At 35.5% G+C, this 25,359-nt stretch overlaps 1 protein-coding gene across 3 annotated transcripts in view; it reads right to left on the minus strand.

Moving 5' to 3' along the window:
* LOC112050625 (tyrosine kinase receptor Cad96Ca) overlaps positions 1-25,359 on the minus strand; it is a 99,678-nt gene that overhangs the window by 54,624 nt on the left and 19,695 nt on the right. Inside the window, exon 1 of one of the 3 annotated variants that reach the window (XM_024088927.2) lies at positions 12,149-12,411. The exons of the other annotated variants lie outside the window; for them this stretch is intronic. The gene's annotated coding sequence lies outside the window, so the exon portion shown is untranslated. Of the gene's footprint in view, positions 1-12,148; positions 12,412-25,359 lie in introns of those variants that run through there. 3 annotated transcript variants of the gene reach the window in all.

Below are 25,359 nucleotides of genomic sequence, written 5' to 3' on the forward strand. Positions count from 1 at the left end.
TTCTGGTAGATTTTTTCAATGAGAGCATTGTAGTAACAATAGGTTAACAGGGTAAGTTTAGCTAGGCTTAGGTATACCACAGAAAGGCTCAGGTCCTATATGTGGTGTTGTAGTGCCTGTTTTGCAAGTTGGTCTGCTCTTTCGTTCCGTTTAGGTGTTTTGTTTCACCGGTTATACCCAAATCAACAACGCGGATGACGGTCCTATCATTTATCGAAATCGGTTGAGCTGTTAGGTAATTCCAAACTGACACAGGATGCGGAGACACCGAACTGCGTAAGCTATTTTAGCCTCACTGGGATGTTTTGTACAATGTGTAGTTTGTAGCTACGCGTCGTATTGTCACATGTCATGTCATAACCCTCGTTTTCGAAGGGAAGGCTTAATTCTCGATGTGTAAGAAAAGAAATCAGCAAGTTCAAAAGTTGTAAAAGGATCGAAGCGCTCAAGCGAAACCCAAAGGAATAACAATATAATTATCCGTAGCGAAATTGCTCGGGCATGCTCTCGCAACTAATCGTTCTGTCTGCGTTGGACCTAAAAGTTAAATTGACTTCTCAGTGTATGTATAAAGCGCTGACAATAATTTATTCACGAATTCGTTCCGCAATCCGTCGCTAATTCAGGTTTTAGAGCCACATGGGCCTCTGAACCTGTATTCGTTTTTGTGTTTTTTTTTGTTGATTTTATCGCTGCTCTTTGAAGTTTACGATTCTTTAAGTAAACCATCTTTAGGCCTTTGGTATTTTGAGTGTATATCACAGTACTAAGTATGTTATGAAATATGATGAAATGTGATGACGTCATGTCAGACTTGACTGGTTTAATTTTACTCTTCTGTTACTTAAGTGTTGTATCATAATATTGATCACTTTGATGTCGGTGCCAAGCCCGTGTGGTGTTGATTTTAGTTTTTAGTTTAGATTAGATTTTAGTTTAGTCAGTTCTATTTTTTTTTAAATAATGTGTGAACTAACTGCTTTACAGCAAGTACCAAACGTAATGGGCTTAATAAATCACTAGAGGGAAAAGAAAAACAACGTTTTGCCGTCAGGAGGAACGGAGGAAAAAACAGACGGATCGAGAAAACAACATTATGCAAAACAGGCCCATTTTTCCCACGACCAAAGGGGTGGAAATTGGAATACGTGTTTACACATGAGTTTAAAAAAATGATAGATGTTTTTAAATTTCAAATTGTGAAATGCCACTGAGTTCAGTTCGTAGTATCCAATTTGAATACGTTTTTTTTTTCAATTTTTGCGGAATTCCCGAACGAGTCGGAGAAAAATTACGTATTCATTTACTTAAAAAAACAACGTAAAATACTCTATCAGTATGCTACCACGATTAATATTTTTATAGTCAACAGTTTTTATTTGTAAAATTATATATTTGTATTATTTTTTTTATTTCAGCCCATATACACAAAATCTTAGGCTTAGTAGGCACTGCCGTTACGGTACATGTATTATGTGCGGTGGATTTACAGGAAGGAGGTCTTGGGTTCGATCCCCGGCTGGGCTGGTTGAGGTTTTCTTAATTGTTCCAGGTCTGGCTGGTGGGAGGCTTCGGTCGTGGCTAGTTACCGTACCGGCAAAGCCGTACCGCCAAGCGTTGTATATACCGAAAGAAGTGTGGATTTTCTTCCTACTCCTAACAAGCTAGTCCGCTTCCATCTTAGATTGCATCATCAGGTGAGGTGGCAGTCAAGGCCTAACCTGTAAAGAATAAAAAAAAAACACTTTTTCTACAATCTGCGTTTGACAAGAACCTTGAACTTACTGAGATGTCGTGTAGAAACCGAAAGGATTTTCATCCTCCTCCTAACAAACTAGCCCGCTTCCATCTTAGATTGCATCAACACTTAACATCAGATGATATTGTTATCAAGGGCTAACATGTAAAAAATAAAAAAAAAAATTTATAAAACATTTTTCTTCAATCTTCGTTTGACAACAACCTTGAACTTACTACATGTCTGTGATTTGATTCGGCGGTTCGAATCCAAATTGCCTGACACAAACGTGCCCATATAAATCACCTACACATGACACTGATCTACTCGTTATAAATATGACGCGAAGAGTGGGTATCGGAACCAGAGTGATTGGGAGCCGATCATGCATGAATTCAATTAAAAACCTCAGTACCGTTACACGATTGAGACGTTCAAATAGCACAATGGCAGCTATTTGTAATTATACAGAAGATAAATGGATATTGAGTCGTAAAATGTTATTAAGACGTAACATCCATACTAACATTATAAATGTGAAAGTGTGTCGGTGTGTTTGTTTGTCCGTCTTCAAAAACGGAGCGATTTGACTTGATTTTTAACCGATTTCTTAAAAAAAGAAGGAGGTTTCTCAATTTGACCGTATATTTAAATTTTCAACTAGCGGACGCCCGCAACTTCGTCCGCGTGTAATCCTACCCCTACCCTACCCTTAACCTACTCCTACCCAACCCCTACCCTACCCTTAACCTACTCCTTCCCAACCCCTACCCTACCCTTAACCTACTCCTACCCAATCCCTACCAAATCCCTGCCCTACCCCTACCGTACCCTACACTAATATGCTACTTTTTGTCTCTTTCTAATCCCCCACTTCCCTAAAATGGGGAGTGGAAGTGGAGCATTTGTAGGTAAGGGTAAGATTAGGGGTAAGGGGTAAAGGTTCGCTTTGACAGCACACATAAGTCAAGGCGAAGCTTGAGGGTCCACTAGTATAGTAAGTATGAAACGTCTGAATACAAATAGTAATGAGCTCGATGCCAGATTGAGCGTTTTTCATTCATTCAATTTAACGCTTGACTGAGATCTCATCTGATGTTAAGTGACAATGCAGTCTAAGATAGTAGGGAGGGATAAGTTTATAAATAAACACTTCTGATTGATTTACTACATCGTACCGAAACTCTACTGTAAGTCGTTGCCGATAAATGCAAAATGTGTTAAGTTTAAAATATTTTGCCAATTCGGGATTTAGGTACTTTTTGAGTGAATAAAGCGGGATTCCTTCGTCGAAAGCGGGACGCTTTATTTAGCTCTAGAAATTGCATTTTAATAAAAATAATATGATAATTTAAATCAGATCATATCGTTAAATAGTTATAGAGTCTTATAGAGTAATAGTTAATAGAGTCTTATTCGTCTTAGTCGAGTTATTCCAAAAAAGCGGGACTGAGCCTGCCGCGCGGAGCATTTAAGTTTTGATATAAAAATCCATATCATAAAACCATAACTTTACTCAATGTAAACTATAAATAACATTAATTATTTGTCTTCACAAAAATGTACCAAGGCCTAAACAACTTAAAGTTTGTCTTCTTAGAACTAAATTAAACTTTTCATTCGGTAGCAGACTCTACAGTCACTAATTAATAAAAGACTTAGCCAAACTTCAGACTTAGAACTAAGCCTACTAATAAATGAATTTAATTTGACATTATGCCGTTAGGGACTAAAATTGTCAAGAGTTATGTAAAACCAATATAATACTAGAATCCCTGTAAAATCTCATCAAATTACGTTATCGTAATAAAAAGGGATTATCTAAATGGGATTTAATCGTAAATCTACAAAAAATGTGCGGTGTCACACATAAAAATGATAATATGCGTCGACTCGAGTGCCTCCTCGCTCCGATTTATAAAAAGTTCGTTCATTGTGTTGAAAAACCACGTAGTCAAAGTACGACAGTTAAAAGTTACCGTTTTATATTTGAGAAAGAATTTCATAGAAATTCCTTTTAGGATTGCTTTAATGCTTTAAGGGTTTGTCGGGGAAATAAACATAAAGCGTCGGTATTTGAAAAGTTTGTGCCATTTTGTCTTTTTCCTGTGTAATAACGATTCCCGGCGTGATTGCGTTGTTTTATTTTACGAAGATTGTTTGGTTAAAGATATTGTTTTGCGTGTAGTAAGTTTAATACCTCGAGCCCCAACAACCCGCGTAGGAGGAGCGTGGGCGAACGCTCCATAATTTACCCTCTTCTGTAGAGTGTAGTTATTACATAGCCCAGTGGATATGACCTCTGCCTCAGATTCCGGAGGGTGTGGGTTTGAATCCGGTCCTGGGCATGCACCTCCAACTTTTCAGTTGTATTCTGAAAAGGAGACTCGAGCTCTGCAGTGAGCCGAATATGGGTTGATACCAAAATGTAGTTGTAAAAAAAATATGTAAAAAGTAAGAGAGCAAGGTAGGTTTATCATTATTTTAATGGACCATTGCTGACTTTTTCCCGTAAGATTTAGAGCCTAATTTTTGTTGATCAAATACAGTGGTAGATAATTTTAGACTCTGTATAGGTAATGACAACTATCGAAATTTTATGATAACCACCCAGAAAGGGACTCAATATGCTCTCACGCCAACTTAAGTAACAAAACGTTCATTTTAACTCTGAAGATAATCCTGCTTGCTGAACTAGTTGTTTGGTATTTTAAAATTAATTTAAAACTATTCGAAACAATATATTTTTGAATCAATCATCTTACTTTCATAGCAAAAACCTAGGACTCGAATCCAAGACTTTATGATCCACTAGGTGTCATTATATAGCGTAGATCCAGTTATGGTTCATAGATTAAATAAAAACCTAATCTCGTAATAACTCTTTCACGACTATTAACTTTTGCAATGAGGCAAAATTAGAAACTGAACATACGGATTGTATCTTTAAATTCATTCAATCTTTTCGTAAATTACAGTTAGTAACTTTCAGTCAAGATAACGTTTATCGTACCAGGTACCGACTATCACTAAATTAATGTTATTTTTTTAATTCTATACCAGTTTAATTCCAATAAACCTGACTCTAAATATCTTCTTGTAAAGTAAAGTAATAAAAACATATATTAGAAGCAAGCCCTAGATGAATTAGTGCACTTGTATTTACCACACCATCGAAGCCTCCCACCAATAGGGATGATGACAATTTTTTAAATTGTATATAAATTAAAAGTATACTAATAGTAAAGCAATTTTGTAAAAGGAACAGGGTATCTGCGATCATTACTTTCGAAGCTACAGGGATTTAAAGAGTCAGATTTGCGGCGCTGCCGCGAATCCCTGAAAAACGCCCCATACAAAATGGCTCGAAAAAATGACGTCATAGGCAATGTAATGATCGCTAGATTTGTATGCGCGTTCAAACAAAATTACTAATATCTTTGTTATTGGTGCGTTTACCTTTATAGTTCATATATTAAAAAATGTCACATTTGATGTAAGGAAGCTAAAACTGTATGAATTTTCATCTAATTACGATAAAAAAAATTTAGTAGTTTTTGAAATTTTATAATCTCATTTATTTTGCAAATATCCAGACAATCTTTGCTTTTTATGTATAAATTAGTTAACATTGACCCTATTTACCCGAATGTATCATAAAAATCAATATATTCAAACCTAGTCATCATCCCCATTAAGAAAACCTCAATCGGCCCAGCCGGGGATAAACCCAGGACCTCCGTCTTGTAAATTCACCGCGCTAACCGCTGCGCCACGAAGGCCGCCACAAGTGTCATGCAAACCATAGATGCAAAATTGCATTGCCTATCGGGACTGATAATTTTAAACCTGTTAAAACGATTTTTCTATTTTGTACTATTTGCTGGAATAGTACCAATTCTCTTAAAATTGTTTTCTTTATAATCTTTTTGGTCTTAATTGTATGGGACAGTATGCAGTCGTCTAGAGAGTGGTCAGACTCGGTATAGAAGGTCTTTCGTGCTGACTGAGAGAACTAATAACCAAGTCTAACTTTAGACGAGACAATTTATGAAAAAAAAAATAACCCAATTACTTATTTCTATTTGTGATCAAACTCATTCCCTGTAAGTACGGCATATTCAAAACCGAATATTTAACAAAGCTTAATAACTTAATAATACCATAATTAATATAATTATTAATCATAAGCAGATTTAGTACAAACACCAGTGTTTGAATTTCATAAATCTTAGGGAAATTTTCCTCTAAATCTCCTCTTTGATACTGTATAAATAAATAATTAATTATTAAAAGTAAGGAATACCTAGTATCGGCTTTTACCCACAAAATTCGTGGAAATGCTGAAGTTAATTTCAGTTCAATTTGCTACTTTAACAACGGGATGAAACAAGATATTTAGGGTACTGGGTTAGGGTTTCAACTCGATATCTCTACGCGTTCTCGAGATAAAGGATCTTTCATAGACAGATAAAGTGATTTTATAGCTCCGGACCTCATTATGAAAAAACAGTTTTTCCTAATGAGGTCCGGACCTAATGAAATCACTTTGTCACTTTGTCTGTCTATCAAAGACCCTTTATCTCGGGAACGCGTAGACACATCAAGTTGAAACTACAAACACAAATACTCAGATAAACAGTAGGAACCTTGAAACTGAAAATTGTACTGATTCTTTATAATGACCATCATCATTATCATTATCATCCCATATTTGGCTCACTGCTGAGCTCGAGTCTCCTCTCAAAATCAGAGGGCCAAAAGCCCACCACGCAGGCCCAATGCGGATTGGCAGAATTCACAAACGCAGAGAATTTGGAAAATTCTCTGGTATGCAGGTTTCCTCACGATGTTATTCCTTCACCGTTTGATACACGATTCAAACCCACACCCTCCGAAATCGGAAGCAGAGGTCATATCTACTGGACTATCATGGCCATTTGATTAACCGACGAAATGGAAGATTCTCAATTCGAGGCGTATACGTCCGTTTGTTTTTAAAGTCGGTTGAATTTAAAAAAAAATATAGCTTAATGTTGAAAATAAGGGCACATTTTTCAAAAATAGAAGAAAACATATGGCTAGTAATATCGGTTAGATCCCAAATGATACTTTCAGATTTATAGGTTTCCGCGAAGAATACGAGTAGAAATCGTAAAACTTTTTATGTGGATGCGGTACTTTGATGAGGCAGGCATATATGCATTCCTTTCTAAATAGATTCTCAAGATAAAGCATATGGGCTATATCTTAAGACTGCTTAGTAAGATAAGAGACTTTCCTAAGTGCTGCCTGCGTTCGCTTGAATTTCTGAGTAAATTTGTCGACTTCTGATAGATTTACTCAGACTTAGTGGCAATTTACTTGATCGTAGGTACTGCACTTAAATATACTTAAAAAAGAAACGTTTACTTAGTCGAGGTTACTACACTATTTATATAGGTGGTTGGAGGCCATTGGATCAGCTTCCACCTTCATACAGGATGTAAAACTATAAGAAGTTGTAATGGTGTTATTAATTGTTGAGTTTCTTGCCGGTTCTTCTCAGCAGAATCTGCCTTCCGAACCGGTGGTAGAATCTTTACAAATACCCAACTGACGTATCAAAAGTGCTTTTAAACTGAGCCTACTTCAAATAAATGAATTTTTAAATCACTGTAGGTATCATGGTTCTATCACAGTATACAAGCAAGTACATATTATATAGCAAGATAAAATAGCGATGTAAATATCTATGTAATAAAACTTTATTTTAATTAATTTGTTACACAACCATATAAAGAAAACCTGCTTGGCGAGTCCGGTAGTGTACTCATAACAGTCGAATAATCTCGAAAATCGGAAGATTCACTTTTTGTCTTGTACAAAACAAAGCGTAACTCAAACATTAATGAATATATAATAATTTATTTATTTTGCTATTATCCACGAAAAGCCGACGAACCCATGCGACAACGTCACCCAGGTCCGACAAAATACTCAACGAACGTTTCACCCAGAAACCGGAGCATCCTCAGGAGATGTTGACTCTATAACGTGCAATTGCAAAGTAAAGTCAGTGAACTTCCGCAAAGTAACGCCTGCTTCTATTCAATATTCAAACATTAATGACATTTATGATGTGAAAATTGATATGGATTGAGTGTTTGAGATCCGTGACAACCCAGTGGATATGACCTTTGCCTTCGATTTAGAGGGCGTAGTTCGAATCCGGTCCGGGGCTCCTGAGGACCTACAACTTTTCGGTTATGTAAGACGGTGAAGGAAAACATCGTAAGGAAACCTGCACCTGAGAATTTTCTTAATTCTCTACGTGTGTGAAGTCTGTCAATCCGCATTTGGCCAGCTATTGGCTTAACCCCTCTGATTCTGAGAGGAGATTCGAGCTCAGTGGATTATTGGCGGGTTGGGTCTTAAATCAAGTATCACTATTGATGAGATTAAATTAAGTGGAAGCGTTTAGGGGTTTATTTGGATACCCCGTCAATATTTTTTTCTGGCAGGAGGCTGATATTTTATTTTTTAGGAATGAAAATTACGTATTTTTCGAGGTTAAGTGTTAACTTATTGGCCTAACCTATCTTATTCTGAGACGAGACTCGTACTCAACAGTGAGCCGAATATAGGTTGCTAATGATAATTATAATGAACTGAGTTTGTGCTTATTAAACGAGCTCAATATAGCCTATGTATAGCCTATTAGACCAGGCGCTATGAGATGAGTATACTTACATAATTCGAGGACTGCATTCTGTTTACAGTTTTGAACTCAGAAAAGCATGCAGATTACGATTCTGCATGTTGCAAGAAAATTTGTTGGTCCGTTGTTTCGTTATACACTTTGGTGCGTATGGACTGGACAGTTTTATTGCTTAATTTCATTAAAAATATCTAATTTTTCATCATGACATTATCACACTAGTAGCTAATTTACTAAAAAAACACAATAAAGTTAAAAACAAGCACTTTTTAACATATACCGAAACTACTGGATGAATCCAACTTAAACTTGGCTCTATTTGAGTTCATTCTACGAAGGAAGTTTTAAAATACTTAATGTTACGAAAATAAAAATAAAAAGAGGTGAAATAGGGGTTCAAAGTATGTATGAAAAGTTCTTAATCTGTCCTTTAATTTAATTTAAAATCATAAATACTTTCCGACTTATTATAAACATAGAGACTGACCACCCACGATCAAACTTTCGTTTCGAGCTATAAATGGTCAACTAATAGTTTTATGCTGTTAATATTGTCGAGGATTGATGGTACATTATTTTTTATTAATCGTCTAAAAATTGAGTGTACCGTTTAATGGTGGATAATACCGGTTAATAGTACAAATAGGGAAGCTAAAACCGTTGTATAATAAAACAATAGACTGTAAATTATAAACTATATACTTGTACCTACTTAATATACAAGTAAAGATTGAGTGACTGGGTATTTATTATCGGTAGCAGAGCTATTTTAACCTGAAGTTATAGTATACTTAGCTTTATATATTTCAGCACAGTATCTATGTGGCCTGGTGGTGGTAATAATTACAAAACAAAACATTACTGCACACAATCACTAACGCGACAGGCAGCGTGACGGTGTCTACGCTGCCTAACAAACAACTGAGCTGAAGTCATCAAATACCTTCTTATTTATACCAACACTGATACCTCCCCTCTGCAATAACATCATGAAAATTTTGAATATGAAAAATACTACAGATTATTCAAAATATTTTTTTACGTACTTTATTGATTAAATATGTTTATTTCAAATATTTTAATTAATTTTAGATGTCCTAAATTATATCATAGGATATTGTCAGTTTATTAGCAGTAAAATATTACATTGAAAAATTGAGATTTTTTCCTACACGGAATCTTTATTTTTCAATCATGAAATAATTGTTAGTTGATTTCTTGTTAAATATTTTTACAAAAAGAGTATTTATACAAATTAATTAAATAAAAAAATGGGCATAATATCTATCTATAGTTTACTCTTTTATTTGGAGTGAGTAACTGAGTATATAGATATATTCTGAGACTTCTTTTTAGGTTTCTTTTTTTCTTTTTAGGAGGTTCGTTTTAGGTGCCACATATCGCAAGTTATTTTTGAATTGAATTTTAATTTAAGATTGGCAATTTAAATATTGTGATGTGAGAAAACGAATAAATAAAGTACTTTCTTTCTTTATATATAAAATTTGATGTATTACGGTTTTATTGAATAGGCTGACAATTTATCAACCAAGACGGAATATTACCAAAGAATTTAAACAATAGAAACGACATCTCTGCGAAACTGAGAGAAGGCTTCACTGTGAAAGGCGTCATTACGTCAGACAACAGGCATTTCTAAAGTTTATTTCTTTTTGGTGCTATCTTGTTTTTGTAAATAGGTTGTGTAATATTTAACAGGCTTCCTACAAGGCTGACATTCTATATTTATAGTATTATTTTTACCAGCTTTGTTTTCTATTTCGCTACCAAACATATTTTCAACTGATGAAAAAACTGAAATATTTTCGATAAATTCCACGTGTATATTTTTTATGTATGAACACGTGTAACTTTTTACTGAGTGGTCCGTTTTTTTTTATTTTTTTAGAAAGGGTCGGTCGTCAAGCCCGTGTGGTGTTGATTTTAATCGTTACTGAAAAAAACACATGAAGAAAAAACAAGCTCTGAGAAACAAAAATCTTTATGCTTTGAATTAATAGATCACCGGTTTGGTACCACCTTCAAAGTGGTCAGTAGGTAGAAAATATGGTAATGTTATTTTTCGCTTTTTAGTTTTGTGGGTAGATGTTTGTTTCGAAGTCGGTTGTAGTTTTTTTTATTAATTTATTTTAGTATTTTTGTTATTTTTAGTTCATTTTATTTTAACCGATCACAGAATACATAGTTGTTGATGGAGACCAGTTAGTCAACTGGTACGCAAAAATTGAAGTTCCATTTAATTACATACAATAACATCCGAATTTATTTACATGTCTCTTTTCAGATGTAGCAGGTAGTCATTTCGTAAATAAATAAAACTTACAAATGTTGTTTTACCTTAAAAGGACGACGTTACGTTTTTTCCCTAAGATGGAGTCCCAACTCATTTACGCATTTCAAAACCATTTAAAGCGTAAACAAAATAATTGTTAAGTCATATATTTAACGGATTTACATGCTGTTATTCCAAGGTAGGAGACTTTACTTAGCCTAACTTGCTTATTTAAAAAAAAAACAGGTTTTGTATATCTTTGCATGCTATTAGGAGTACCTAAACTATATCTGTTTATCAATACCAATACCTGACAATATACCATCAAATGAGATTGTAGTCAAGAGCTAACTTGTAAAGGATAAAAAAAAACTCTGCCTTCAGAGAGTTTCGTTCTGAGTTGAGTGAGTTCGGAGGGCGTAGATTCGAATCCGATCCGGGGCATGCACCTCCAACTATTCAGTTATGTGCATTTTAAGAAAATAAATATCACTCGTCTCAAACGGTGAACGAAAAACATCGTAAGGAAACCTGCATATCTGTCAATTTTCATAATTATCTATACGTGTGTGAAGTCTGCCCTTTCTGAGAGGAGACTCGTGCTCAATGGTGAGCCAAATATCGGTTAATTATGTACCCACCAAATAACGTTTTTTGTGAGAAGCATTTTTCGTGGTAGCTGTAATTTACCGAACTCATGAGCAATGACGTAACAAGTCTAGAGAAAGTGTACGTAGTGGAAAGTCGCCGCGTTCAACTTCCATTCATTAATCAATAGAAAGTTTTATGGTATCGACATATTGAATTTAATTCAACACGACATGTGGTCATCTCGTATTGACACTCTATACATCGCCAATTGGATTAATGTCAGTATTTGCATGTAATTTCTTCTTGTCCGCGATTATTATTCCATTTATCGACTTTGATCAGGTGTATGCCATTTGTTTCGCTAACGTTTCTTGTAAATAGTTTTTGTGTTAGACATTTTACAGTTTCTTTGTATCTAAATAGATTTATTTATATTAAGTACTTTTCTTTAAAAGGTGACTTAACAAATTTTTGATAGAGTTCGACACCCTATCTTTTGTTATTTTATTCAACTTTCAATTCTTTTACTTGTTATTTTTAATTCAAACTTGTTGAATTTACCTTTAGAATTACTTTGTAGTTTCAATAAAGAATTGCTTATAAACGCTATTGTAAGAATTGTGCAAAAAAACACTTGGTAGCTAATTTTATGTCGTTGTCTAATACTTAAATTGTATTTACTTTCCATTACAGCCGTACAATGTATTATTAAATGTGATGAAACTCTTGTTATTTTATTCTTAAACAGTTTGTAAAATCTTAATGATAATATAAATGATTATGTAGAAAATCTTTTAACATTACAGATTTAAAAATATTCACTTACCGCTATTTAAATGGTAATCCAAATAATCTCATTTTTATTACTAAAACACCACTGTCACGGTATGCATTTAGTGATACATTATTTTTTCAAGGTACTTAAAGCACACGGATTTGCCCGACAATATCTTGTTTCCGTATAACCTTGTCAACATAACCGGTAATACCGAATACCGAAAGCCAAACGTAAAAAAGGTTTAACGCTTCGAAATACGAAATAAACAAAATGGCGTCGACCTGCGCACGCGCTCGTCTCATACTGACTGCTCACTTAACTTGACAATGTCATCAAACCCCACCACTGCAACAAACCAACAATTTAATTACAACCTTATGTAACTTGATGTAAGGTTCAAAGTTAACAAGCATTCAAATGGACTCTACTCGATTCGCTCCAAGAATTAGCAGGTTGATGTCGTATTGGGGAAAACACAAGTTTACATGAAGTAACGTTAAATTTTCTCTCGCTATGGTCGTAATAGTTTGAAATAAGCGAATTCATTACTATTGCGAATTCAATTAAATTGCACATAAAATAAATTACATTAGGTAACTCATTTTATAGATCAAGTAAGTGTGTTCTGAAGTGAACCATTAAATCAGGTTGTGATGTGTTATATTAGATAAATAAAGCAGTTAATAATTATTAAACTTACGTGCCACAGATCAATGAATGTCAAGTATTTTATGTAAAATAGCAATCGAACGATAATTTAATTGTTATTTAATTTACTGACAAGAGATTACTTTTAAATATTGGATAGAAGCAGGCGTTACTTTGCGGAAGTTCATCATGATTATATAATGATTTATTTATTTTGCTATCAACCGCGAAAAGCCGACGAACCCATGCGACAACGTCACCCAGGTCCGACAAAATACTCTCTACGTACGTTTAACCCCGAAACCGGAGCATCCTCAGGAGATGTTGACTCTACAACGTGCAATTGGGTGATTTGAGGTGATTTGATTTATTCATTATATAATATTGATTTCTTGTTAAAACTTAATCAGAGACTGAGGTGCTATTTTACTTCCTTGCCAACCCACGTGTTTACGAGTAAATTTGGTTCGATCGTGAGTCATTCATATTATTAAACTAGTCAAGTAAAAGTTGATTAGGTAGTTTTAGAGTTTTTTTTAATTAGGGGCGTTTTCTATTACCTTCAACCTACCTATTAGGTAAGTCTCTCTATTAAGGGGCGATCTTTGATAAAAATATTATGTTTAACTTTGCCGTACCTACCTTCATGGGTATTTATTTAATACTGGAATAAGAAAGTATTTTATCATTCAGTGTTCGGAATTTGCTTGAGTTGATCTGAACAACGGGCTGGAAACGGTAACTTTCCACTGTAGAAAAGCGATTGAAAAATAAAATATTCAGACAATTTACAGATATTTTTTTGAGAGTTACGTTTCAATAGAGTTTGATTAAAAGAACGTTCTTACTCTTACAAGATAAAACAACAAATTAATTGACAAAATTTCATCTACATATTATATATATCCACCAGTAAGCACCGGATGACATTTGTATTTTGTATCATAGTATGTAGATGACATTTTGTCAATTGGTTTGTTGTTTATTTTATTAAGTTGATAATAAAGACCAAACTAGGGGCGTCTGCTAGTTGCAAATAAACTGTTATTTGCTTTAGACAGATCAAAATATTTGTTGGTATTTCGGCCTACATATATGAGGTTGAATTATAAAGTATTGGCAAAGCATTCCGACCTCTATTCAAAACAACTTTAGCTTTTCAGTATGGTTCGAAACCCACAAAACTATTTTCATAAAATGTACAATGAATAAATGTACAATAGACGGCCTCATACTTTGGTAACACTGTAAATAAATTGTTGACGAGTGTACTTGTTATTAATGGTCTAAGACTTGTACACAATATATGTATTCTGTGACGAGAGTACAATTGGGCAAAAGCTTAGCTGACAAATGCAAAAGTTGATTGAACATTAAAAGAAAAACTAGAACTACACATCAATTAACTAGTAACTCTGTATAATATATTAAATTTATATCTGCATCACACATTTTGTATTTCTATCATTTATGTTTTATGAGTTTTAGTTCTCAAATATTATACCAAAAAATAATAATTTTTAATCATATTAGTATTTAAGTTCTTTTTGTATTCTCTACATTTCGAGTATGAGTAATAGTTGATCACCATAGAGCCTGTTTATTCTCTCTGTAAGCTTTCTCATAAAGAATTTGTAAATTGCATTATTTTTGTCCATTATTATTTAAAAAATAATTATTCATAACGATCAATTTTATAAAATGCAGTAAATGAACTTCCACATTTTAAATTATGTATAGTTATTTTTCCCACCTAGGCGGTAAAAACTACTTTTGCACACTGATAATGGCCGAGCAAAAGTAACTTTTCCGAGCAAGTGCTATAAGACTATTACACTCGTAGCTCTTATCGGTTCCTGCGAATACAGACGTAATGTGCAATCAACTTACTGTGAAAACGATTTAAAATTGCTTTCGGTCCCTCGGGCACCAGAGCGTCACTTTGATAAGAGGCGCTGGAGTGCCCGAAACCATCAAGTAGATTGTGTGAAGCGATATAACGATGAAAAGACCTCTAACCGATGATAAAGGCCCAGGCGTTCACTCTTTTGTTCTCACGCTTAAAAATCATTTCACTTAACCTAATGAGTTTTATTTTTATGTATTTTCTAATGCTAACCACTCACCGCCCGATAAACCCACATGTCTGCAGCGCTAATTTTATTGGCTGTCAAGCCGTTAGCGCTGCAGGCATGTGAGATTGATCGTCAGTGGTTGCCTTAACTGGCCGACATTTAATCACGCTAAGTTCCTAAAAAAATAAATTACACAGATGTTAGCATAAAACCATAACCATATGAACGATCATAAAATTTATATAACTTACTCATACACCTACGAGAGGTTACGAATTTGTCCATTTTTGCGGTTCAAGAAAATTTGTTCAAAAACTAAAGAGTTAAGTTTGTTCTTAACTTGTTACTTACATCAAATAGATAAGTTGTTTTGGAAATACTTAGGTATCAAATCCTATTTATGCATGTACGTGGACAGTTAGGTATCCTGTCACATTAACTCAAAATACAATTAAGTAAAGGTAAGTATTTTTAAGTATAAGTTTCTTTTTGTATCCCGCCGACATGCATAGAAGCAGATCGATGAGTTTGAGATCCATATACAAAGATTTGTCATAGGCCGATAATATATGAGAATGATAAAGTAGTTATATTACAAGATCAATCTGAAATTAAAACTATTAGTTAAAGATATCCAGATGGATAGATATCTTAAGATATCTATTAAGAGATCTATTAAGATATAGTAACCATTCTAACCGTACCTGATCACATTTACCTACTTGTTTTTGGCTTAGATATAATTCGTGAATGCGCGGTCGAATGCCGTGTCGATGACGCTACCGGCGAGTCAGTGACCACCGCATGTGCCCGCGCAAGTTAAGCATCCCAACACGATCATATATAAGGGTTCCGTAGCTGAATCTTAATATATATATACGTATCAAGATTGCATCGCATCAAACGGATTTTTAATTTTACGGTAGATAAAATTCGTACGATGTGGATCAGTGGACGCACTTTCTATACAACTAAAATCCGTTTGATACGCATACGCATGGTGTATGACGCGTATTTGTGGACGCCTACGTTTAAAAAGAATGTATACTATAATATTATAAAGCTGAAGAGTCCGATTTGAAAAATTCTTTCAGTGTTAGATAGACCATTTATTGAGGAAGGCTATAGGCTCTATATTATTTCTGTACTACTACAGGAACGGAACCGAATGCGCGCGGCGTCAGCTAGTACTGAATATCTGCCGTGACTGCCATTGAATTATGTAAGGTTTTACAGTCTTAAAGTACGTGAATTTTATTTTTTTTATTTTATTGCTAAAATATATATTTATGTTTAAATTTAAAATAGTGACTTTGGCTAGTGGCTTTGTACCACCATATGAGCTGTGTAACAAAGAACTCTATAGTAGGAGAGCCGAAGAGGGGATATTCGCATTTACTCGAGCGCGGCAGATGAACATGAGAGACTACACCTTGCACGTTGTTGAGTACCTACACCAAGTATGAGCATTAATATTGGTGGGGGTACCTTTACGGCAACTAACAAGAAAAATAACTTCGAAAATACTCAACCAACACGTCAGGTAAGAATAAAGTAGGTTCATTATATAGCTTAGAGGGTGCATTTCGAAAATCTAACGATTTGAGCGTAATGTAATGAAATGGGAGGGTTTCAAAGTTACAAAATAAAACCCATATAATATATATTTCAGTTCTCGAACCATGAGCGCGGTTAATTTTTTACTTATTCTGATGGAAATAATCTCCAAAATAATCGCTAATAATTTTTGACAATTTCATTTTTGCCTTTAAAGTCTAAGTAAAATAGAAATTTTTTATCCCACCGCTTAAAGCGAAAAAGTATTTAACCATTTATATTTCCTATCATCTAATCTACCAAATCCAATCGGTTCCTATGACGGTTTAGTAACTGCAAATTTAGCAACCCTGGCTCCCCTACTATGTGTGCTATTCACGATTACTTATAATAGTGTGTAAAGCCATTATTACTGGAAAGTTTTCTAATAAACCTTAAATCACACACCAATCGCGCTTTAGCTCTGAAGGTGAGGTATTGTTGTTACTGGTGAAACATATTGTTCGCCCAAAGCGATGTAATAATGAGCATAGTTTATAAGCACGGGTAAAATACGGCCTCGAAAATAGCTCATTAATTATCATTTGTGTTACTTTGATGTGGTTTGTAAAGGCAATACAAATACTTAACCACTAGGATAATTAAAGGGAATAAATATAAACGCTAGATAAACAGTCCGATGCTGCCAAATGAGCAAAAACAATTAAGTAGGTATCTGAGTTAAAATTTCAAAATTATTTAAATATGATTGACCCTTTCATTCACTAAAAAAAATATTCACTCAAAACATACAATTGTGATTGTGATTGTGAGACATGGAATTATTGGTCATGTTAAAATTCCTTAGAAAAAATTATAAATAGTCAATATAAAATAAAACGGAATATTTTTAAAAGCCCCCGAAGGTCATGCATTTAATAATTACACTCTCGATCAAGTCATCAACTTTCAGTAAACTTTCATTTGAGATCCTACTCGACTATTTAAAGACATTCGGTTTTTCTTCCCCACTTTCAACCCCCGGAACTTTTAAACAACTCAACCGATTTTCATCAAACATATCGAAGAACTCTCGCACATACAAAAAATCGCTTCATTCGTTCGGAAACTATGGTACCACAGACAGACTGACAGACAGACAGAGACATCAAATTTATAACATCCCTCTTTTTGGGTCGGCGGTTAAAAATTGTAAATGTGACATTTAATAAATGATCTTCAGAAATATCACGATAACAGTTAAACTTAACTTTCAACACCTAAAAAAACTTTATTCGAACTTCGCCGGTATAATGTGATATCGTCAACAGATCTGATTGACATTGAATGGTGGATACCATGGCAGGTCATAACGAATGCTGGGATCAAAACGAACGAGCGCCTATCTAGAATCGATCTATTACACTGGGTATCTGTATTGCATTTCGTAAACAGGTTACCGTTTGTTTGTTTAACTTAGGCCCTATGGACCAGCTTAATAATTTTTCAATTGATTTAATCCTATGCTAGTATAGTGCAGGCAAGATAAGTTTGTGAGTAGCCAAAGTCGGAACTAATCAAAAGTGCCGCCTGTCGCCTATCTCTATCTATCTCTTGGCGGGTAAAAGAGACCACTAACGTTTGCCACGTAATTGCGTCGCGCACTCTATCTAAAATCTCATCATCATTGTCAGCCGATGGACTGCTGAAGGTGAAAAAGAAAATTTCTTGTATGGACTTCCGAACTCACGAAGACTGAAGCCAATGACTCCCTGTACCTTGTGGAATGTCGACCGAAGCTGCGCCTTCCTGGCATAGGGTAGCTTTTGTGATGTCCTTCAACTTTTGGGATTAAATATGTGCCCTGTCTATCGTCACTTCATCTTTGCAATTCGTTGAGCAATATCAGTAACTCTGGTTTTTCTAAGAATCTCTTCACTCTTGATTTGAACACAATCTAATTATAGCTTTTATCATCCACTGAGTGACAATGTGTCTTCTTAAAAGAGAAGGACGACGTTAACCTAAACATAAAAAAAATAATAAGAAACTAAATCATGTATTATCCTTGTAGGCATGTTAGTCATAAGCCTTTTAATTAAGCAAGGTCAAACATTGATAGATCGATTCCCTTCACATCCTGTGAAAGATGAGTGTGTGAGATCGTTTACACTTTTTTCTCCGTCTGTGGCTTAATGCCAATAGAGCCCTGACCCTCATATGTCTGGGGAGACCATTAGTAAAATTATTAAACAGATTTATAAGTCAACTTTACCATCCTTTAGGTTTTATAAAAAAATTAAGCCCTATAAACGTTATCATTTTAACCTAAATTCATGACCAAAATGCGTGATATTCATGGCGAATCGGACTAGAGATGTCCGATTCGCCATCATAGAGATAAAACGCTATCAGAATACGTTTTTAGAATAGAGAAAGACTTACGAAATTGAGTAGAATGTTCCTAAGGCACACTCTTACATACTTTACTTACTTTTATATCGACAAACAGACAATGTTTACGCTGATATTGAAAACCTTGAACTTTATTTTTCTACAATTTCCTGTACATATTTTTTATATATTTTTTCACAATTACGAGCGCAGAAACTTCTACCAGTCATAAGGCTAGAAAAAATTAGAAAATACTCTTAGTACGTCTTTCTTATTAACCGACTTCAAAAAGGATGAGGTTCTCAATTTGAATGCTTTTTTATGTATGTACATCGATTATTCGAAGACGCCTGAACTGTTTTAAAGGGTATACTCCCCATGTGGTCTTATATTCACCAAGTCAGGATCTGATGATGGAAACCTGGAGAAATTGAGGGGAACCTTCAAATCGTATCGTAGACTCGTCGATATCAACCCATATTCGGCTCACTGCTGAGCTTGAGTCTCCTCTCAGAATGAGAGGGGTTAAGCCAATAGTCCACCACGCTGGCCCAATGCGGATTCGCAGACTTCACACACGCAGAGAATTAGGAAAATTCTCTGGTATTCAGGTTTCTTTACGATGTTTTCCTTCACCGTTTGAGACGAAGAAAAGGTAGATAGGTTACATAAACCACATTCGATGTTTACAACTGGCACACAAGGCTCTCTGAGACTGAGCTCAGGTTTGCTAATTAGCATAGTTTTAACGTACCACTTGCGGTCCACGTATAACCTATCAACCTCTTTTCTTCTATCTTTGGTTTTAATCTATACTAATATTATAAAGAGGTAAAGTTTGTAGCATTATAGTGGGTTATCTCTGGATCTACTAAGCCGATTTGGAAAATTCTTTTAACACTAGGAAGCCACATTATTTCTGAGTGTCACACAATATTAATCTCCGTTTTCTCACGGGAACAGGAACTATGAGGGCGAAACCGCGGGGAGTCGGCTAGTATGCGATAATCTGTAATCCGTGTTACTAGCACAGCTAGAGTGACTTAAGACTTGGCTTGGATCAACAGTAGTTCGCCTTGGGAATATTAACTTTTGTGCTTGTTTACCTTTGTTAACTATAAACATAATGCTATTTATATTTTACATAGTACGAAGAACCGATGGAGGTTGGGGTCCCAAAGTGCTGCAATGGCGACCCCGCACTAGTAAGCGCAGTGTTGGCCGACCCCCCACCAGGTGGACTGACGACATCAAGCGACGCGCAGGGATTCGCTGGATGCAGGCGGCTCAGTATCGTGATGTTTGGAAGTCTCTACAAAAGGCCTATGTCCTGCAGTGGACGTCCATCGGCTGATATGATGATGATAATGATAATGATATTTATTAATATTGTTTACAGAGATTTGTAGTTTATTGATTGCTGATTAGTTATCGAAGTTTGGTTGGAGGCTTTGTCGAATTACCAGTGATTAGTCCGTGGAGGCGTTAAATTTGTATCCGGAACTGCGAGTAGTAAATAAGTCATTAGCACGCCCGTATTTAATGTTATGTACAATTCAGCTGTAGGTATACGTTTAATCACACTAATATAACAACCGCCGTGATAGCCCAGTGGATATGACCTCTGCCTCCAATTCCAGAGGACGTGGATTCGAATCCGGTCCGGGACAGGCACTTCCAACTTTTCAGTTATATGCATTTTAAGAAATTGAATATCGCATGTCTCAAATGGTGAAGGAAAAACATCATGAGGAAACCTAATTCTGCCAATCAGCATTGAGCCAGCGTGGTAGACTATTGGCCTAACCCCTCTCATTCTAAGAGGAGGCTCGTGCTCAGTAGTGAGCCGAATATGGATTGTTAATGAATGAATGAGCACTAATAGGCGAAAGTGTGTTTGTGTATTTGTTACTCTTTCACGCCGCAATCGCTGAATCGATTTAGGTTAAATTTGGATTGGAGATAGATTATATATCATAGATTATAGCAATGGAGTGGAATTTATTCTAAAAAACTGTACGGTAGATTGATGGTTATAATTGATAAGGATAACTTAATAACTTCATAGTTATGGGTAGCCCGACTGCCTGAGAGACACTCTGTGATAATTTCGCTTTCCATCGGTAAAAGAATTTAAAAAACCAGTAGTTTCGAAGCCCATAACAAACAAACAAAAAACCTAATCTACTTTTTATAATATCAGTTTAGATGTTTGAAAGCTAATATTTTCTTTTGCATATTTTGCTAGGAAAGTAGAGTATAAATAATTACGTTTGAAAGCCAGAGCCTTTCATTTTTTTAATTAAACTATAATAAAATCATGTATAAGCAAAGTCAAGCTTCACCGAAGTTCCCACTGAACCGTGCATGGGGCACATTCCACGGATATTCACAGAGCAATGAAGTGTAAATTAGTTTGCGAGTTACTTACTAATGAGATTAACATAGGTCTTGACTCATTATTATGTAGCCGTGTCTACATCAGGCGTGTCGATTCACACGCAACTTATAATGATCTTTGTAGACATCCTTACTAACTTTTATTAACGACCCACAGGGCCAAGCCTCTGTCATTAAAGGAGAGGTGGGTTTAAGCTCCATACTTCCTCTCCTGCTACTTTTAATCAGTATTAGCATTACGGATAAACAACTATAATGTTAATTTAAAAGCTGAATTGTTATAGCTCTAGACAAAGTTTCAAGATTTACACAGATATCCTAAGTTGGTTGGACGAATATGACCATTTGCGGCAACTGCCCTAGCCCAATATAAAAATTTTAAAAAATCATTTTAGATCATCATCATCATCATATCAGCCGATGGTCGACGTCCGACGTCCACTGCAGGACATAGGCCTTTTGTAGGGGCTTCCAAACATCACGATACTGAGCCACCTGCATCCAGCGAAGCCCTGCGACTCCCTTGATGTCGTCAGTCCACCTGGTGGGGGGTCGACCAACACTGCGCTTATTAGTGCGGGGTCGCCATTCCAGCACTTTGGGACCCCAACGTCCATCGGCTCTTCGAACTATGTGCCCCGCCCATTGCCACTTCAGCTTCGCAACTCGTTGAGCTATGTCATATTAGATATATTTTTTAAAGTATTCCACTATATTCAATTTTCACTAAACTTACAATGCATTCATTTACTTTTGTCGATATATAACAATCGTTTGTATTCGATGTATTAGCTTTGCGATTCCGATCTGTGACAAAAAACGCTTGGTGTGAACGCGGCTTATGAATGTAGGTGCTATGTAATTAATATAATGTCTGCATACTACTGTGGCTCGGTATTTCTTCTCCGTGCATTAATATTCATGGAATTCTTTAAGTTTTTTGGAATTTGTTTCGAAATCGTACTACCTACTGTCTCCTAAAGACTGGTGGAATCTGTTATCATTAATTCAAGCGAAACGATGTGTTTTAGTATTTTAGATGTATAATATCTGTGCAATGTAGGAAAAATTAAGATTGATTTCCAAATTATTACTTATATACACGATACATTCATATATGTTCAAGTGTAGGTAATCATCATTTTTATACTCAGTCAATTTTTAATTTAGTAAGTACTCATCTTTTATTTATTTATTTATTAAGTTTGACTTTTACATATTTTTACACATACAAAAAAATCAACTTCTAGGAAACATCTAGGTCGAAAGTTCTCAGCAATACAAATTAATCAAGACCAAACACAAGGTAGTTACTGTAAACTGTTAAGGAGTTCCCTTAATCGTCCTTGGTCTTCATCATAAAACCCCTAAATGACAGTCACAACCTATCTATGTGAAAAGTTCTCATTAATACAAATTATTCAAGCCCAAACACAAGGTAACTGCTGTAAATCGCCGAGGAGTTCCCTCGTCTGTTTTATGGCTCCTTCATCAAATAAATTTTAAACCTTCATGAAATTGTAGTGCTTAAAAGTATTAAATGGAAAAGTATACGAACACACTAGACACCTATATAATATTCGAAAGTTCCCCTCAATTTCTCCAGGATTCCATTATCAGATCTTGACATGATAGCAATAGAACTAAATGGGGACTATACCGTTTCAAGCAAAAAAATATTTTTTGAAATCGGTCCAGGCGTCTTTGAGTAATCGGTGTACATACATAAAGAAAGTAAAAAAAATACCGACCGAATTGAGAACCTCCTCCTTTTTGAAGTCGGTTAAAAATACTTATATTTTACAACTTAATTATAAATGTAATGTATCCTAATTAAAAGCAAAAATATCTAAAACTATATAATCAAAAAATAAAAGAAAAAACTAAACAATAAATAGCAAAAAAAAAACAAGGAAACTAATAAAACAAGCCAGTCATACTTACACTCTTCATATAGGAAAAGGCATATTGGAGTTTTAACCCACGCTGTTGCAGTTGTTGTCTTAGGGTGCGTAACAAATAATTTATTTTTCACATTTGTTCGCAAAGAGTCTCTTATTTCACCAATTTCAATATCGTAATGTACGTCATTTCGCATTTGTACGTTATCGTAATGTAAAATTGTTGTACTGTATCTAGATATATGTGAAAATAGAGTTTGTATCATGGTGTTTGAATGTCCTTTTCTTTGGGACGGCTTACCTTCATCTAAATTCCATCCTTCGCCACTGAATTGTCTAGGTACTTAAAAATGGAAAATATTAAATCTCTTCGCCGACAATGGGCGGACTATCAAGATAGAACTCATCGTAAGTTCGTTTGATCATTTATTAATGAGGACGAATGACCTATATATCTGCTATGGTCAGCACTAGGGAATTCAGCGGCGAAGACTTCATGTAAGCCGTCGGGTTACCTTTAAAAATCCATGCATATTCTAGATGTATGAGAAACCAGAGTTTATATCATGCTATATGAATTTCCTTTTCTTTGGGACGGCTTACCTTCATCTAAATTCCATTCTTCGCCAGGGATACTTAGTTACACATAATTAGAGATGAGGACGATGGCTTTATGTGGTCAGAGAAAGCGGTCACGTTCGCATTTCAGAGGTTTCATATTTCAAAAGCAAACAAGAGATTAATTCTCATAGTTAGTGTCAAAATTTCAAGCTGGATTAGCACGTTTTCTTTTGTGTAGAGCAACTGTCTGAGCAATCTGTCCCTTTGCAAAATCATCTTATTGTGTTCAACTCGAGCTTAGTAAATCTCATTTATTTACATCGTATTTATTAATTATAGTTAAAGAGATGCCGGCAATAGGTACATCATTGAACGAATTTCATCGGCCTCCGTGGCGCAGTGGTATGCGCGGTGGATTTAATGACGGAGGTCCTGGGTTCGATCCCCGGCTGGGCCGATTGAGGTTTTCTTAATTGGTCCAGGTCTGGTTGTTGGGTGGCTTCGGCCGTGGCTAGTTACCACCCTGCCGACAAAGATGTACCGCCAAGCGATTTAGCGTACCGGTACGATGTCGTGTAGAAACCGAAAGGGGTGTGGATTTTCATCTTCCTCCTTACAAATTAGCTCGCTTCCATCTTGGATTGCATCCTCACTTACCATCAGGTGAGATTGTAATCAAGGGCTAACTTGTACAGAATAAAAAAAAATCATCATCTGAATATTGGATTTAAATTACGTGTACTTTTAAATTTGCAGGTACCATGGTTTTTTTTACTTCGCCGTTAAAGAAATTGATATTTCATTACAATTAAGTCGCATTATCACTATCCAATAATAATTGCAATATATGAGTAAAATTTTCAATATCCAACGAAAAGTAGCTCTTGACTGCGCTCTCAAATGCAATATAACAGTGAAATTCATAGTCTCTGTAGGGGCACCCCTAGGGGGCCATTCACCCGCTGAGTGTCGAATTCTCAAACGCATAGAGTTTAAATATGACACTCAGCGGGATCCCCTGGGGGCCCCGACAACGTCTATGAATTCCATTGTAAGATGAAAGCGGGCTTACTTGGAAGAGGCAAAAGCTTATTTATCCAACACCTCTGTCAATTTCTGGGCAACATCGTACCAGAACGCTAAATTGCTTGGCGGTACGTCTTTGCCAGTAGTCTTTGTGAGTGGTAATCAGCCAGGTCCATCTTACTTGATGTCTCAGACGTTCTAATTTGTCAAAAGATTACGTCGCAAATGTTTTAACAGCGAATGAGACGAGAGCTGTCACTTCCATCAAAGAGTAAATCGAACGTCGCAAAGAATAAAACTAAAAAGAATCACTCCAGAATCATGACACGAAATCAGAACCTCGAAAGTTCGGTCACCTCCTTGGCTATTACACATGCTCTTAATTCTAATTTGTATTCATTGGTTCGAAATTCGGAGTAATACGCTGGCAAATGCGAAATCCACTCAAACATGAAGCCAATAATGACAAAACCGGAAACCTATTGGTACATAACTCATGTGTGATACCATAAATCGATTCCAAGAAACATTTAATCGTGGCTACATACCAAACACCGAACAGGCGTGAACCGTGCAAGCGTAACCTGACAGATAAAAGGTCATAACTCATTAAACCCACCCGGCACCTGATCAGCACCACGCCCATAGTGTTCTTTCTATTAAGTAGGTTAGGTGTAGGTTCACTACATCAAATCCAGAGCAACTTACCCTTGGCTGA

Source organism: Bicyclus anynana, chromosome 12 (genome assembly GCF_947172395.1).
Source record: "Bicyclus anynana chromosome 12, ilBicAnyn1.1, whole genome shotgun sequence".
Lineage (NCBI taxonomy): Eukaryota > Metazoa > Arthropoda > Insecta > Lepidoptera > Nymphalidae > Bicyclus > Bicyclus anynana.